This window comes from Hyperolius riggenbachi, chromosome 6 (genome assembly GCF_040937935.1).
Source record: "Hyperolius riggenbachi isolate aHypRig1 chromosome 6, aHypRig1.pri, whole genome shotgun sequence".
NCBI classification, from domain to species: domain Eukaryota; kingdom Metazoa; phylum Chordata; class Amphibia; order Anura; family Hyperoliidae; genus Hyperolius; species Hyperolius riggenbachi.
In genome coordinates, this window is record NC_090651.1 from 285,332,842 (window position 1) to 285,347,924 (window position 15,083).

At 43.2% G+C, this 15,083-nt stretch overlaps 1 protein-coding gene across 1 annotated transcript in view; it reads right to left on the reverse strand.

Annotated features, from left to right (window-relative positions):
* The window catches only part of CBL (Cbl proto-oncogene), a 100,252-nt gene that overhangs the window by 57,411 nt on the left and 27,758 nt on the right, over positions 1-15,083 (reverse strand). The window lies entirely within an intron of this gene.

Consider the following 15,083-nt stretch of genomic DNA (forward strand, 5'->3'; position numbering starts at 1 on the left):
ATGGCTAACAATTTGCCAATGATTAAGCGAGGTACCCTTAAATACACTCGAGAAGGAGGAAGATCAGGGAATTGCTCAACATTCCAGCTGAAAATCTATATTTATACTTTTGACTGGGCCCTTATTTCAGCTCTCCAAGACAGGAAACAAAAACAAGCAGGCACTTGCATTTACTGTAACACACAGACACACAGTGTACTATTGGCTTCAGTGAGGTTTTATAAAGAAAACAAAAACCCACACACAGGAAGAGTGGCTTTAACGGAGGGAGAATATACACACACACACACACACACACATCCTTGGTTATCCGGCACCAACATGGGATTGGCCAATACCGGTTAAGTGTGCTTTCTGGTTGCTTGAGATTCAATGTTAAAAATAGGCCTAGCTCATACAGTACTATACTCCTCTATATACTTACCATTAAAATACAGTAATTGAAAGCATAGTAACCTTGGGGGAGCCGTGGAGCCTAGTCTAAGCACAGCACAGCCCACAAAAAGAGGTTAGCCTTCATCATGGAGTACTGCTGGCGAATTGTGCTGGTTAGTGGAGTTCTGGATAACCAGGACTCTACTGTATACACAGATATAATCTATATAATAAACATACCAGTGTACATATGCATGCATAGTATTTTCTTTAGCATTTTGTACTGTTAAAGTGGACCTGAACTCTTGCACAGGACAGAAGGAAAACAGAAATGCACCCTGTATGTATTTAGAGAGTTTAGCCTGTTTAATTCCCCCTCGTTTTTGTTTAATCACAAGTTGCAATTTGATCTATCCTCTGTGTCACATGACTGCCATGGCAGAAATAGCAGATAAGCTCATTTGAAAGCACAGGCTGTTAACAATATGTCTGCTTCCATGGAAGTAGGGAGTAGAAACCAGGCAGATTTATTGCAGGATGTGTATCAGCTGTAACAAAGAAATGTTTTTTGTTTAAAGGTTATTATGCTGTTGCATATCTTTTAGAGCAGAGGATGTCTTGAGTTCAGGTCCACTAACTTCTGTTAGTTATGTTATTATGACATTATGTTAGTATGATGTACAAATATGCACTATTGCTTCTATTGACATCTGCTGAATATCTAGATATAAAGCTGCTTGCTTTTCTGGTTCTCTGCTCTGACTGTCATATATGCCTGTGTGGGACAGCCAGGAGGCATCAAAATCTACATGATAGTTCTGTGTATTGGCAGATGCAGTGTGATAACTGATGTGTTCATGTACAATATCACTTCTCTAGTTCTGTACAGTATATAGATCCAGGTGTGATAATGCAGCTTCTCTATGTGTCCGTGACTCATACATTGCCTTATCAGGGTTATAGCTACAGCTCATCTAAACTCTAGTGCTAATGTGCATTTCAACTCTGGTCAGAGAGAGAAAAACCACAATAAGAGCCATTGGAAATGGAACAGTGTATGGTTCTGGCTGTGTCCACAAACAGCCTAAGAAGTTGTCCATCACCACTGAGTACTGCCGGCGATTTGCGCTGGTTGGTTGAAACTGCTGGTTAATTGAGTTCCGAATAACCAGGACTCTACTGTACATGGCTCCACTAATAGCACATAGTAAAATATTTAGATTTTTATCAGAGTACAAGAAATACATTTAGCATACCTATCACTACACAATCTAAAGTAAGTGGTCACATGATCACCACACCCTTATCCGCTTGCTGTAGAGGTCTAAAGTAAAGGCCCATACACACGCTCAACAGCGGCCTTTCATGCAGCACAATTGTTCAACAACTTTTGTTGTGAAACAAGTTGAAACAACTAAAAACAGAAGTATTTTGCTATTGTTCAAAAAGCTGATAAGACTGATAAGAAGTCAATCCAACAGTTGGGTCTTATCAGCTTTTTGAACAATAGCGAAAATTATTTTTTTTAGCAGTTTCAACACAAAAGTTGTTCAACAATTGTGCTGCATAAAAGACCGCTGTTGAGCGTGTGTATGGGGCTTAAAGTGAAGGTTTACCACTTTAAAAATCAAAAAGTCAGATACACACCTAAGGAGAGGGAAGGCTCGGTCCTAATGAGCCTTCCCTCTCCTCTCTCGGTGCCCGGTCCCGCGCAGGATCCCCCATAGCAGTATTCGACCAGTTCGGTCAAATACTACTACTTCCGCAGCCCGAAGGGAGCTTTCAGAAGACGGGCCGCTCCATACTACGCATGCGCGAGCGCCCTCTATGATGCACTCACGCGTGCGTAGTATGGAGCGGCCCGTCTTCGGAAGCCCTAGTGCTCCCGAAGACCTCTGAAGTTCCTGCAGCGGCGGACGCGAACGGGGGAGCCAGCGCAGCACCGAGGGCACCGGGAGAGGAGAGGGAAGGCTCATTAGGACCAAGCCTTCCCTCTCCTTAGGTGACTTTCTGACTTTTTGATTTTTAAAGTGGTAACCATTGGCTTTAAGATGGCAAGTTAAGGTCGGTACACACGCCTGACTGCAGGCAACGACTGGTCTGTCGTCACCTCCCGCTGGACTGATACGGCTGTCTCTGAGCGATCCGCCGGGCGGATCGCTCAGAAACAGCCGTGTCAGTCTGCAGACAGACTGTACACACGCCTGACTGTCGCTGGAACGCCCGCCCAGCGGGAGGTGACGACAGAGACAGACCAGTCGTTGCCTGCAGTCAGGCGTGTGTACGGACCTTAAAGAGAATCTGTATTGTTAAAATCGCACAAAAGTAAACATACCAGTGTGTTAGGGGACATCTCCTATTACCCTCTGTCACAATTTCATCGCTCCCCGCCGCATTAAAAGTAGTCAAAAACAGTTTTAAAAAGTTTGTTTATAAACAAATAAAATGGCCACCAAAACAGGAAGTAGGTTGATGTACAGTATGTCCACACATAGAAAATACATCCATACACAAGCAGGCTGTATACAGCCTTACTTCTGAATCTCAAGAGATCACTTGTGTGTGTTTACCTTCCATCCCCAGCTTCTCTCATGCACTGAACATTACAGGCTTCCTGCAGACAGCTCTGCCTATGTCGTTAATTCCTCAGTATGTGACAGACCAGCTCCTTTCACAGCCTCCAGAGGAGGATTTTTATCCAGCTCTCTTCTACCACTGATAAGATAGCAGAGAAGCTGCTGGCTTATGTAAATAAAACACACACTGGAGTGTGCATAGAGGAACAGTTCAACACTGAAGAACTTGGCAGCCTTCCAGACACAGGCCGACAAGTCTGACGGGAAAGATACATTGATTTATTACAGAGATGGATTTAGTAGAAAGAGCTGCAGTAAGCCATAACACATTAGAATAGGTTTAGGAACTTGTAGGATGGTAGAAAAAAACGTAATTTTTGTTACAGAGTCACTTTAAGCCACAACCTGAGCCTTGGAAGAAAGAAAGCCATGGCTAACTGTCATAGCAACCTGCAAACAGAATGGCTTGAGAAAACTTATGAAAGACCAGAATGCGGAATGCAGGAGCCAGTTCCATTAACAAACAGAAAAGCTCAAACACGTGCAGCCCTGTTTTTCAAAGACTCCATTAGGCCTCTTCTAGACAGGCAGCTGACAGGTGGTGAACTCCCTGCCTCTCAGCTGCTCTTCTGCACACCGGGCACTTGCTAGTGCTCGGTACCAGCATTGGACAGGCGGGCCCATGTTGATACATCCAGAGTACAGCTGCGCTCATACGCTACATGTCACAGTTCTCTGTCGCCAGATAACACCACTGTGTGTCAAGCACCAAGATGGCGCCGGGATAGGAAGCCATGGCCACAGGGCTCCATTTGTAACTACTTTTTTTCTTGGGTCCTCCCCTGGCCATGGGACACTGCAGGGGTTTGTCCCAGCTCCCCCACTCCATCGGTGCAGTGCGCTTGCTCCCCAGGCTCCGGCTCCCCAGCGCTCACTCTGAGGAGGAACAGCTTGCCAGCTGATTCAATCCCACATGATGAAGCCGACACTAGAGTGGCAGTGGATCCGGACTAACACTAGCTGTGTCGCCGCTGAGGCTCGGGTTCCCAGGACCCTCAACAAGAACATCGGCACCCCTCCACCACACTGAGGCAAACACACGGGAGAGCAGCCAACCCCGAGCTCAGCGTCCACGTGTTGCGGGTCACGCGGCCTACTGTACCGCCGCTGCTAATGAGACCAGGACACCGCAAGCACTGCTTGAGCAGGAGTCGTGCCACTTCCCCCGCTGTACAGAGCTCCCATGGCCATGGCAGGAGCCCCATCTGGCTCTCACTCCATCAGATCAGCTCTGGGTGCCCTCTCTGTGCATATTCAGCAGTGGCTGAATAGAGTACTGGTTAAGGGCACTGCCTTTGACATGGGAGACCAGGGTTCGAATCCTGGCTAGGGCCAGTACCTATTCAGTAAGGAGTTTAAGGCAAGACTCCCTAACACTGCAGGGTGGCCTGAGCGCCTCCCAGTGGCTGCAGCTCTTCAGCGCTTTGAGTCCAACAGGAGAAAAGCGCTATATAAAATGTTCGGATTAATATTATTATCTCTCCACAGCCGTTTGGAACATCGATACCAGGGACCGGTGTGCAGGTCACTGCTAGACTTCTGCTGCAGAACATTCCAGTTGTAACCACTACCGCTGTGCACATGTGCAGGACAGGACACCATCCCCACACGCTGGCTGCAACACATGAACTAAGCCACCACTACAGTGCCTGTTTGCACCGCTGCCGCAACGCAGGTGAGCCAAACCACCACTCCAGTCATGGCCTTTCTCCCTGCAGCCCTCAAAATAGCATGCAGCTGCACTATCACAAGGCCAGACGAGCAGCAACCAGAGGCCTCCAGGCGGGCCAAGATCTAAGGTCCCTGCATCTCAGGCCACCACTACAGGCTGCAACGCCACTGCAACCCTCCCTCCCTGGATGCACTGAATTACAGCCAGCCATTCCCATGCCGGACCACCTGCACTGGATCAGGCCCTAAGCCCGAGCCTTAATTTATGTATGGCCACGGGGCAAGAGGAATGGCCAGGAGCGACGCTTCCCACCATCCGCACTAGACCAGGCCATAAACCTAAGGGCTAAACTTCTGCAAGTATGGCCTAGACTGTTATTCTCCACATATGGGGACCCTCGGACTATCTCTATCCTATCGCTCCTTCTTTCTCTCCTATTTCACCACCTGCACTCTCCAAGACATGCGGTGGGGTGTCTAATTGCTGCAGAGGAGTTGAGCGCTATATATATATATATATATATATATATATATATATATATATATATATATATATATATATATATATATATATATATGTATATATATATATATGTATATATGTATATGTATATATGTATATATATATATATATATATATATATATATATATATATATATATATATATATATATATATATATATATTTATATATTTATATTATATGCTATTCGGCTGTATTTAAACTGAACCCAAATTGCACATGTGGGCGGCAGACAGGAGGCTGAACTGCTTGGCAAAACGTGCAATTCAGTCATCCATCTGAAAGAGGCTTTACAGACTTATGGCAAACTTCCTTTCTCTCAATGTCCAGCCCACATCACGGTGTAACAGACCAGCCAGTGAAGGAGGACAACGTTCAATTTTAAGAAGCTGATGAAACTGTAAATACTTCAAATTACTGTACTGAATTCATGAAGACCAGCCTTTCATAAATAGAAATATTTGTAGTTCAGAACCATAGTGTTTGTGTAGAGTTAGGGGCATTCTAGGTGGTAACATGGCCTCCCACTTTTTCTACCAGGTTTTTTCATCACTGCTGCAACATGCTGAAAGAAACTCAGACAAGAGGAGGACCAGCAAGGAAAGACCCTCACCTAAGGCGATTAGGTTTGAATGTTTCAGCTTGTAACTGCACTAACGTGCAGTTACTCAGCTCACAGCAGCCGCCGTAAAGCGTAGGACGCAGCTTCCTTGTGTCTACTCTTTGATGCCACCGCTAGATTGCGCAGTTCCTAAGCCGGTCGGGTTGCCATAGAAATGGACAATAGGAGTCCGTTTCATTGTCCGCTTAGCAAAAGGGGTCCTTGGTGGCCGGGCAGCGTATCAACACACAGCGCTTACAGCTACATCCTGCGCTGTACGGAGGAGGCTACATCCTGGTCCTACACTTTACGGCGGCTGCTGTGAGCTGAGTAACTGCACCTTAGTGCAGTTACAAGCTGGAACATGGTAAATGAGCTGCCCAGAGGGGAGCAAAAGAACGGCAGCTCTACCATCAATAACAGATGCCTCCCTACTATAGAATGGATTAGTCTGCATTGGCGTCGGAGAGGTAAAACTACTGACGTGACTGCCTGGCTCTAAATGATTATTGGCAGTGAACAATTACATTTGTATAAGACTATATACTGTGTAATAACATTACTCCAAAAAGACATATGTATGTCAAAGGGTGTAAAAAAGATGAAATTAGCAATAGTGCCCCTTTAAAGGACCACTATCGCGAAAAAACTAGGCAGTTCAAATCTGACAGAACCGACAGGTTTTGGACTAGTCCATCTCCTCGTACAGAATTCTAAGGGTCTTCTTTGTTTTCAATAGCATTTCCTGAACAGCAGTTTAACTGCCAAGATAATAAGATACCAGCCAGCCTCCCTACTCACTTGCACACTATTTTGTCAGTTAGACTTTGCAACTGCTGTTCAGGGAATGCTGTTACAAACAAATAAATCCCTGAGAATCTCTTATGAAGAGATGGACTGGCCCAAAACCTGTCGGTTCTGTCAGATTTTAACTGCCTACTTTTTTTGCGATAGTGGTCCTTTAAGGATCTTTTAGCATTTGACATTTAATTTTTCTGTAAAAAAAAAAAAAAAAAAAAAAAAAAAAAAAACTTTTTCTTTTTGTCATTCCTGTCAGAGTTCAGTGAAGGAAAATATTCTGATGACGCATTTATATCCAGAGCAAGTCAGCAATGAAGTCAGCAAATTCTTAGGAATCCCCTTGTTTCCTGCTTAAAAAATGCCTATCAAAAAAACTACGAGAAATGATCACTTCCTTCCTTTGTTTTTTCGTTTTTTTTTTGGTGAAGGTTTAGCATATGTCATATTTTCCACTAAGACAGTTGAGGTTTCCTTTAGCAGGAGGGTTCTCACATGTTTTGGCCGCATTGTAGAACACAAGCGCTACAAGCTTTTGCACATCTGTAAAAGTTTTCTAGAATCCAAGCACATCTGCTGTAGATCTATAAATACAGCCAGTCAGAGTTGTAATGTGACATTTGAAAATGCACTGTAGCCAAGCATTGCTAATTTGTTATTCCCATAGCCGAAAGGTAGAAATTAAGTATCATCTTTTGTTTAGGTCCTATATCACCTGCTGCAGGTACAGTCTCTGGCAAATGTGCAATCTACTTACACTGTAATCAACATTCGCTATACTACAGAAATGCGTGTACTGTTCTTTCAGTATTATCTGTAGTAGTCTGAAAAACAGAATACTCTGAGTAAACATGAAAACCAAATCCTACTTGCTGTCTTAAGGGAACTTAAAGGGAACCTTGACATAGGGATATGGATGTTTCCTTTTAAACAATACCAGTTGCTTGGCAGTCCTGCTGATCTCTTTGGCTGCAGTAGTGGCTGAATCACACACCTGAAACAAGCATGCAGCTAATCCAGTCTGATTTCAGTCAGAGCACCCGACCTGCATGCTTGTTGATGGGCTGTGGCTAAAAGTACAGGATCATCTGGAGAGTCAGGTAACTGGTATTATTTTAAAAAGAAAAATCCATATCCTTCTCAGTTTAGGTTCCATTTAAAGCAAGGTATAGGAAGACTGCCATATTTCCTTTTAAACAATTCTAGTTTCCTGGCAGCCCAGTGATCTATTTGGCTGCAGTAGTCCCTGAATCACATCAGAAACAATCACGCTGCTAATTTTGTTAGATTTGCCAGAAATGCCTCATCTGCTGCATACCTGTTCAGAGTGTATGGTTAAAAGTACTAGAGGCAGATGATCAGCAGGATAGCCAGGCAACTGGTATTGCTTATAAGGAAATACATTTGGCAGCCTCCATAGCCCTCTAACTTCAGGCTCCCCTTAAGCCCAAAATCATGCTATGAAACAGAAAGCCATTAAAATGGTGCAGCTATGTTCTGTATCACAGTTGTAGCTTGAGCTGGTCTAGAGGTACTGGCCCTGATTGAAGCATGAGGCCACGAGTTTGACTCCCGGCTCAGATAAAAGAAAAAAAAAAAAAAAAAAAAGAGAGAGAGCGAGAAAAGTGCTGAAAAACTGCCATGGTATTTTCTCTGATTGAGATAGAAAACACCATAGAGTTTTCTCAGCGAGGGGGCGGGACTGTGAGAAAGAACCCTGAGACAATGAGACTTTGGGAGGATTGGGGCTGGCAGGTAAATACAACTTTTATATCATAATATTAAAGTACAATTGCAGGCTGTATAGCCTCTTCAATAAGGATTACACAATTAAGTCAGCAGACTACATACATGTCATTTCAATGGATGTTTAGGTAGCCACTCAAACTAAGCAGATACAAATGTGTGCATAAAGGATCGTGACCAATTGCTACACTTGTGAACCTGGATATCAACATCAAGTAATCAATTATCCCAAGCCTGTAAAATGGGAGGAAAGGCAAGCTTATTGCATAAAGGAGGAAGCAACTCTTAAAGCAGAAGTTGTGTTTGCAGAAGCTGCACACTAATTTGAGAGAGAGGAAACAGTGGCTGTAGCAAAACAACTAAGAACAAACTACATATGAATGAAGGAGTGCTTTGTCGCAAGTCCTGCAATTCATGTGTTGCAACCAATTTGAATTCAGAATATTAACAAGTAGGTATAATCTATTAGATGCAAATAATTGATCCTTGCATTCAACTTTTATGCAAATGGAAAGGGGAAGGGGAGGTAGTATCAAGATTTTCAGTAGCTGAGGTGAGAGGGATACGGAAGCTGACATGTTTATTTCCTTTTAAATAATGCACATTGCCTGGCTGTCCTGCTGACCCTCTTCCTCATAATACTTTAAGCCATAGACCCTTAAGCATGCAGATCATATGTCTATGACAAATTAGCTGCATGCTTGTTTCAGGTGTGCGATTTAGACTAGGGCTTCCCAATTCTGTCATCAAGTACCAGCAACAGTGCATGCTTTGCGGAAATCCACAGAGATAGGTAATCAACTCAAATAGCATAGGGCATAGAGGATAGAGTGTAGGCGCTTATAGAGATGTCAAAGTTTTACTTTTTCACGCGGCCAACTGAGGTTAATGTTACCAGAGGGAGAAATGCCAGGGAACCCCTGCATGTCCTCAAGATACCCTGGTTGAGAAACCCTGATCTAGTGATCACTCAACGTGAAAATAGCTGGTGAAGCTGCATACTACAGCTTTAAAGCAGAGCTGAACTGTGAGCACACATTTTCCATTTTCTCAGGAAACATTATCTATGCAAAACAACCACTGTGCGCTGCTAAGGCCCACTAATTTACAAAGGTCTGAGATCAGAAATCAGCCAGAAAACCTGCTGTTTTTTGTAAGTATATATTCTATAGCAGTGTTTGCATTTGTCTCCTGGGTCATGTCACATTAAAGTTATGACTGCTGAAATTATTGGCATATTTCTGTATCTTAACTGCACATTAAAGCTATTTTTGAGGACAGTTTTGGATGTTTTGTAATAAAAAAAGGGTACTTATCCGTTAGCCGGGCGCATCCGGCAGGTGGCGACAAAACTCCACCAGAGTTACATCTTTCCCTACTATCCATGTCGGCCTGGAGGGGGAATAGTAATTAGCGCCACCTGCCGGATGCGCCCGCTAACGGTTAAGTACCAAAAAAAGTTTTTTTTAATTTATGAACTTTTGATTGTTTTTTGAGAAATCCCCGATATGAAATACTAATAACAGTAGGGGTGTGGTGATCGCTCCATTGGTTGTACCTTCTTTGATTTTGATGTGCTAAAAGTCCTATTACAGGGTTTAGGTCCACTTTAAAGCGATCCTACAGCTAAAATATCACTAGAGCGCTTATTTTGAGCTTGTCTACTTTGATTCCAATGGAAACTTTACAAACTATGTCAAGTAGAATAATCAACTCACACTAGGAGTAAAAGTACATATTCACTACGAAATTTGTGACAATTTTTTCAGACAACCAGCAATTTTTTGAGCGACGAGCTACCGGTTCTGCGATGGGGGTACGGGCACGTGTTAAAGTGAACGACATTTGGCAATGCACAGTGATAACGACTCATGGCAGAATGGTTTTCCTGGTGACTCCACGCAAAGTACCGTGACCACTGGACTTCCCATTCGCAGCAGTTATGTGATATCCCGTTTACTCGCCGGCAGGAAGATGGGTCGGGGAACATCGCTGGGATCCATCTTCCTGCGTCGTCAGGTGAGTATTTAGCTTAAGAAACACTGCTTTTATATTCCTACTTTGAGGCATTGCCAAGGAGGAAACAGAAGTCAGTGTGGGGAGAAGAGCTTCATTTGTTATAAGACCACACAAAGGGTCCACTTTATTCATGATGCAAAGCACTGGCGTTTGTCAGCATTCCAGCAAAATGTAAAGTTCCTGGTGCCTGTGCTCAGGCATGCCAATTTTCCTGTCTGTCACAACTGCCACAAGATCTTAGGGCTTGTTCACAATAGGAAGGAGTTTTGAATCAGGATGATACCAACTGTTGGCCAACTTAGAGATGAATAAACAGTGAGCTTTCGGCTTATAAAAAGCCTTCGTCGGACTTGGTTCCTGACAAAATCTGAAAAGCACAGCTTATATATATTGACATACAGAGGAGAAAAAGTGCAGTCACAGCATTGCTGACTCCATTCTGTACTGCATGGTGTACCTGAATGTGTATCGCTATGTGATAACTCATCATACGGCAGCTATGTCAACTCATCATACGGCAGCATAGTGCTTTGAAAATTTTATGCAGCATTGAACCCAACTAAAATCAGTTACTTCATTTGGTTGTTCTTAATGGACACCTGAAGTGGGAGGGATATAAAGTATGTCATTTATTTCTTTTTAAAGTGTACCCAAGGTGAAGTGTGACATGATGAGACAAATGTATATAATAAGCAGGGCTGTGGAGTCGGAGTCGGAGTCGTGCAATTTTGGGTGCCTGGAGTCGGAGTCGGGAAAAAATGCACCGACTCCGACTCCTAATGAATTTGTAACTGTAATTAAAATAGAAAATATGATAAAATGTTCTATTTCTCAGATAATAGTCATTAAAAATAATGTATATATACACAGTATATATACACAGTAATAGCTGTGCTTAGTCCACAAAAATGAAATAAACCAATCAAAATTAGTTACTTGTGCTGCTTCAAAAAAAGCAGTCCCCGTATTTTTAAGGACAGATATACATATCTGATTGTGACTGTATATATGATGTGTACACAGTAATCTCTTATATATACTAAATAACATCTATGCTGTAAGAATAAAGCCTGATGTGTAGCTGTGTCACTAATAGAGATGGTCAACGTGATGGAAAGAATTCTGCATTGATGCTGATTTATGCAAATGTATGCACTCCCTTTGCTGATGAAATCAAATAATTTGATATGTTATTAAAATTTTGGTTTGGTGACTACAAATTAAAGGGTAACTGAGACGGATGAAAAGTAAAGTTTTATACATACCTGGGGCTTCCTCCAGCCCCCTTCAGGCTAATCAGGGCCCTCACTGTCCTCCACCACCCGGATCTTCTGCTATGAGTCCTGGTAATTCAGCCAGTCAGCGCTGTCCGGCCGCATGCCGCTCCCACGGCCAGGAACATTCTGCACCTGCGCAATACTGCTGCACAGGTGTAGTATGCTCCTGGCGGCGGAGTGTGTGCATGCGCACTACGCCTGACTGGCTCAAGTACCTGGACTCATAGCAGAAGATCCAGGTGGTAGAGGAGGACAACGAGGGACTGATTATCCTGAAGGCGGCTGGAGGAAGCCCCAGGTATGTATAAAACTTTAATTTCATCTGTCTCAGGTTTACTTTGTTACACAGTAGTACTATACTCTACATATGCACTCCCCACAGAGCTGCAGGGAATCCACTGAGAATGCTGTGCACATTGAACACAGAGGTGTTGTCTGTTTACAATCTCCTCATTCCCCTGCAGAGTACCTGCACATCATGCTTACATGTACCCACACTTACATTGCCTAGGGCCTGATAGATGTTCTTTGTTCCGGTTTGTACCTTTTACAAGTACTCTTACCAAGGACTAGTTTTAGTCTAAAGGGAATAAATATAGTAGTCTACATATCCTTCTCACTTCAGTTGTTTTGTAAAATTCCTAAGCGTTGGCAGTTAAGAGACGAATTTCATGTTACATACTTTTAATCAACAAAATTGTAATATGCAAATTAGAGGAGTCGGAGTCGTGGAGTCGTGGAGTCGGAGGAATCCTAAACTGAGGAGTCGGAGTCGGTGGATTTTTGGACCGACTCCACAGCCCTGATAATAAGTGCAAAATATTAATAACCAGGCTGCTTTTCTTTTTTCTTTTGTTGCCAGAAATAGTTAATTATCAGCAGGAAGTGGTAGAAAAAGGTCAACAGTTCATGTATTTTAACTCTGGGCAACTTAATAGACTGCCACTTTGTAAATGTTTAAATATAAAGTAACAACATGGAATATCTAAAAAAGTCATTTTTAGGAGAATGATAATCTATTTATCTCATCAGTTTATTTTCACCACTGGTTTACTTAAAACGATAGCAGTTGCCTGGTGTCCTACAGATCCGTTCATGCATCAGTGTCTGAAGGTGTCCTTCAATAGTGTCTGAAACACACACCTGAAACAAACATTCGGCAAAACCAAACTCAGAAACATCTCATCTGCATGCTTGTTCAGGGTCTATGGCTAAAGTATTATTAGAATCTATCTTTAGCAATATCAGCACTGCTAAAACGCTGCATTCCCGCCGCAGAACGAGATCATTGAACCCTCCAAAATCCCCAGGGCAAAATGTATGGAGCACTTCCTTGTAGAGGCAGAGCTTAGCACTCTAACTCTGCCTCCATTTACATCATGCCTGCTGATCGCTGCCTCGCCCCGCCCCCTCTTTCTTCTTTCACTGAGAGGGGCAGGGAGAGGCGGCGATGAGCTGGGATTGCCACTAATGGAGGCAGAGTTACAGCGCTAAGCTCTGCCTCCCCGGGCAGCAAAATCCACGACTTTGAAAGTCGTGGAATTTTGCCCCAGTATTTGGGGGGGGGGGAGGTTTAATGACAGCGTTCTGCCACAGGAATGTGGCATTTTAGCAGTTCTGATATTGCTAAAGATAAATGTTAAATAAAAAGATGATTTTTATAAGGCTTCAGACTCTAAAGGCAGAGAATTAGTAGGAAAGCCAGGCAATAGGCAGTGGTTAAAAATAAGCCTTCATTTTCTTCTCATTTCAGGTGTCCTTAAATATAATATTTGCACAGACTCAAAATTATCACGATATTGACACACACACACACCACACCTACACACACACCACACCTACACACACACCACACCTACACACACACCACACCTACACACACACCACACCTACACACACACCACACCTACACACACACACACACACACAACTATGCTGTCCGTCCGTCTTTTCTGCCCGAAACAGTTAAAGGGCAATTGAAGCGAGAAAGATATGGAGGCTGCCATATTCATTTCCTTTTAAGCAATATCAGTTGCCTGGTTATCCTGCTGATCCTCTGCCTCTAATACATTGAGCCATGGACCCTGAACAAGCATATAGATCAGATGTCTATGACAAATCTAGGCAAGATTAGGCGCATGCTTGTTTCAGGTGTGTGATTTAGACCCTATCAGCTGTCTCTGACATTATCGCCAGATCTGACAAGATTAGCTGCATGCTTGTTTCTGGTGTGATTCAGACACTACTGCAGCTAAGTAGATAAGCAGGGCTGCCAGGCCACTGGTATTGTTTAAAAGGAAATAAATATGGTAGCGTCCATATTATTCTCACCACAGTTGTCCATTAACACTCAGGTAAGCAACAGTTTCTCTCTAGTCAGGACCTGGTCAGACTAATGTAGTCCTTACTAACAAGGAATTCAAGCCATAAAAAAGCTCTTGCCTGGCAGAGAACAGCTTTTGAGAGCAGGGAGGGGATAAAGGTTAATAGTTCATGGATTTTAGCTCTGGCACACTTGAAAGACTGTCATCCTGCACAGAATAAAACAATTGATTTTTTTGGTTTTAAACAAAGCAACATGTAAAACAAATTAATAAAAAATGATTATCTCAGCTATTTTCTCCTTGGGTTCTCTTTAAGGCAATTTACACCTGCAATTCTAATGTAGTGGAGGGGTCCCATTCAAAAAAAAAAAAAAAAAAAAAAAAAATTCTGTTGCCTTCAAGTACACTCTCCTTATTAGGGCATAAATATTTCCTTGTACCAGGGCTGTGGAGTCGGTCCAAAAATCCACCGACTCCGACTCCGACTCCTCAGTTTAGGATTCCACCGACTCCGACTCCACGACTCCGACTCCTCTAATTTGCATATTACAATTTTGTTGATTAAACATATGTAACATGAAATTCGTCTCTTAACTGCCAAAGCTTAGGAATTTTACAAGACAACTGAAGTGAGAAGGATATGTAGACTACTATATTTATTCCCTTTAGACTAAAACTAGTCCTTGGTAAGAGTACTTGTAAAAGGTACAAACCGGAACAAAGAACATCTATCAGGCCCTAGGCAATGTAAGTGTGGGTACATGTAAAAATGATGTGCAGGTACTCTGCAGGGGAATGAGGAGATTGTAAACAGACAACACCTCTGTGTTCAATGTGCACAGCATTCTCAGTGGATTCCCTGCAGCTATGTGGGGAGTGCATATGTAGAGTATAGTACTACTGTGTAACAAAGTAAACCTGAGACAGATGAAATTAAAGTTTTATACATACCTGGGGCTTCCTCCAGCTGCCTTTAGGATAATCAGTCCCTCGTTGTCCTCCTCCACCACCTGGATCTTCTGCTATGAGTCCAGGTACTTGAGCCAGTCAGGCGTAGTGCGCATGCACACACTCCGCCGCCAGGAGCATACTACACCTTTGCAGCACTATTGC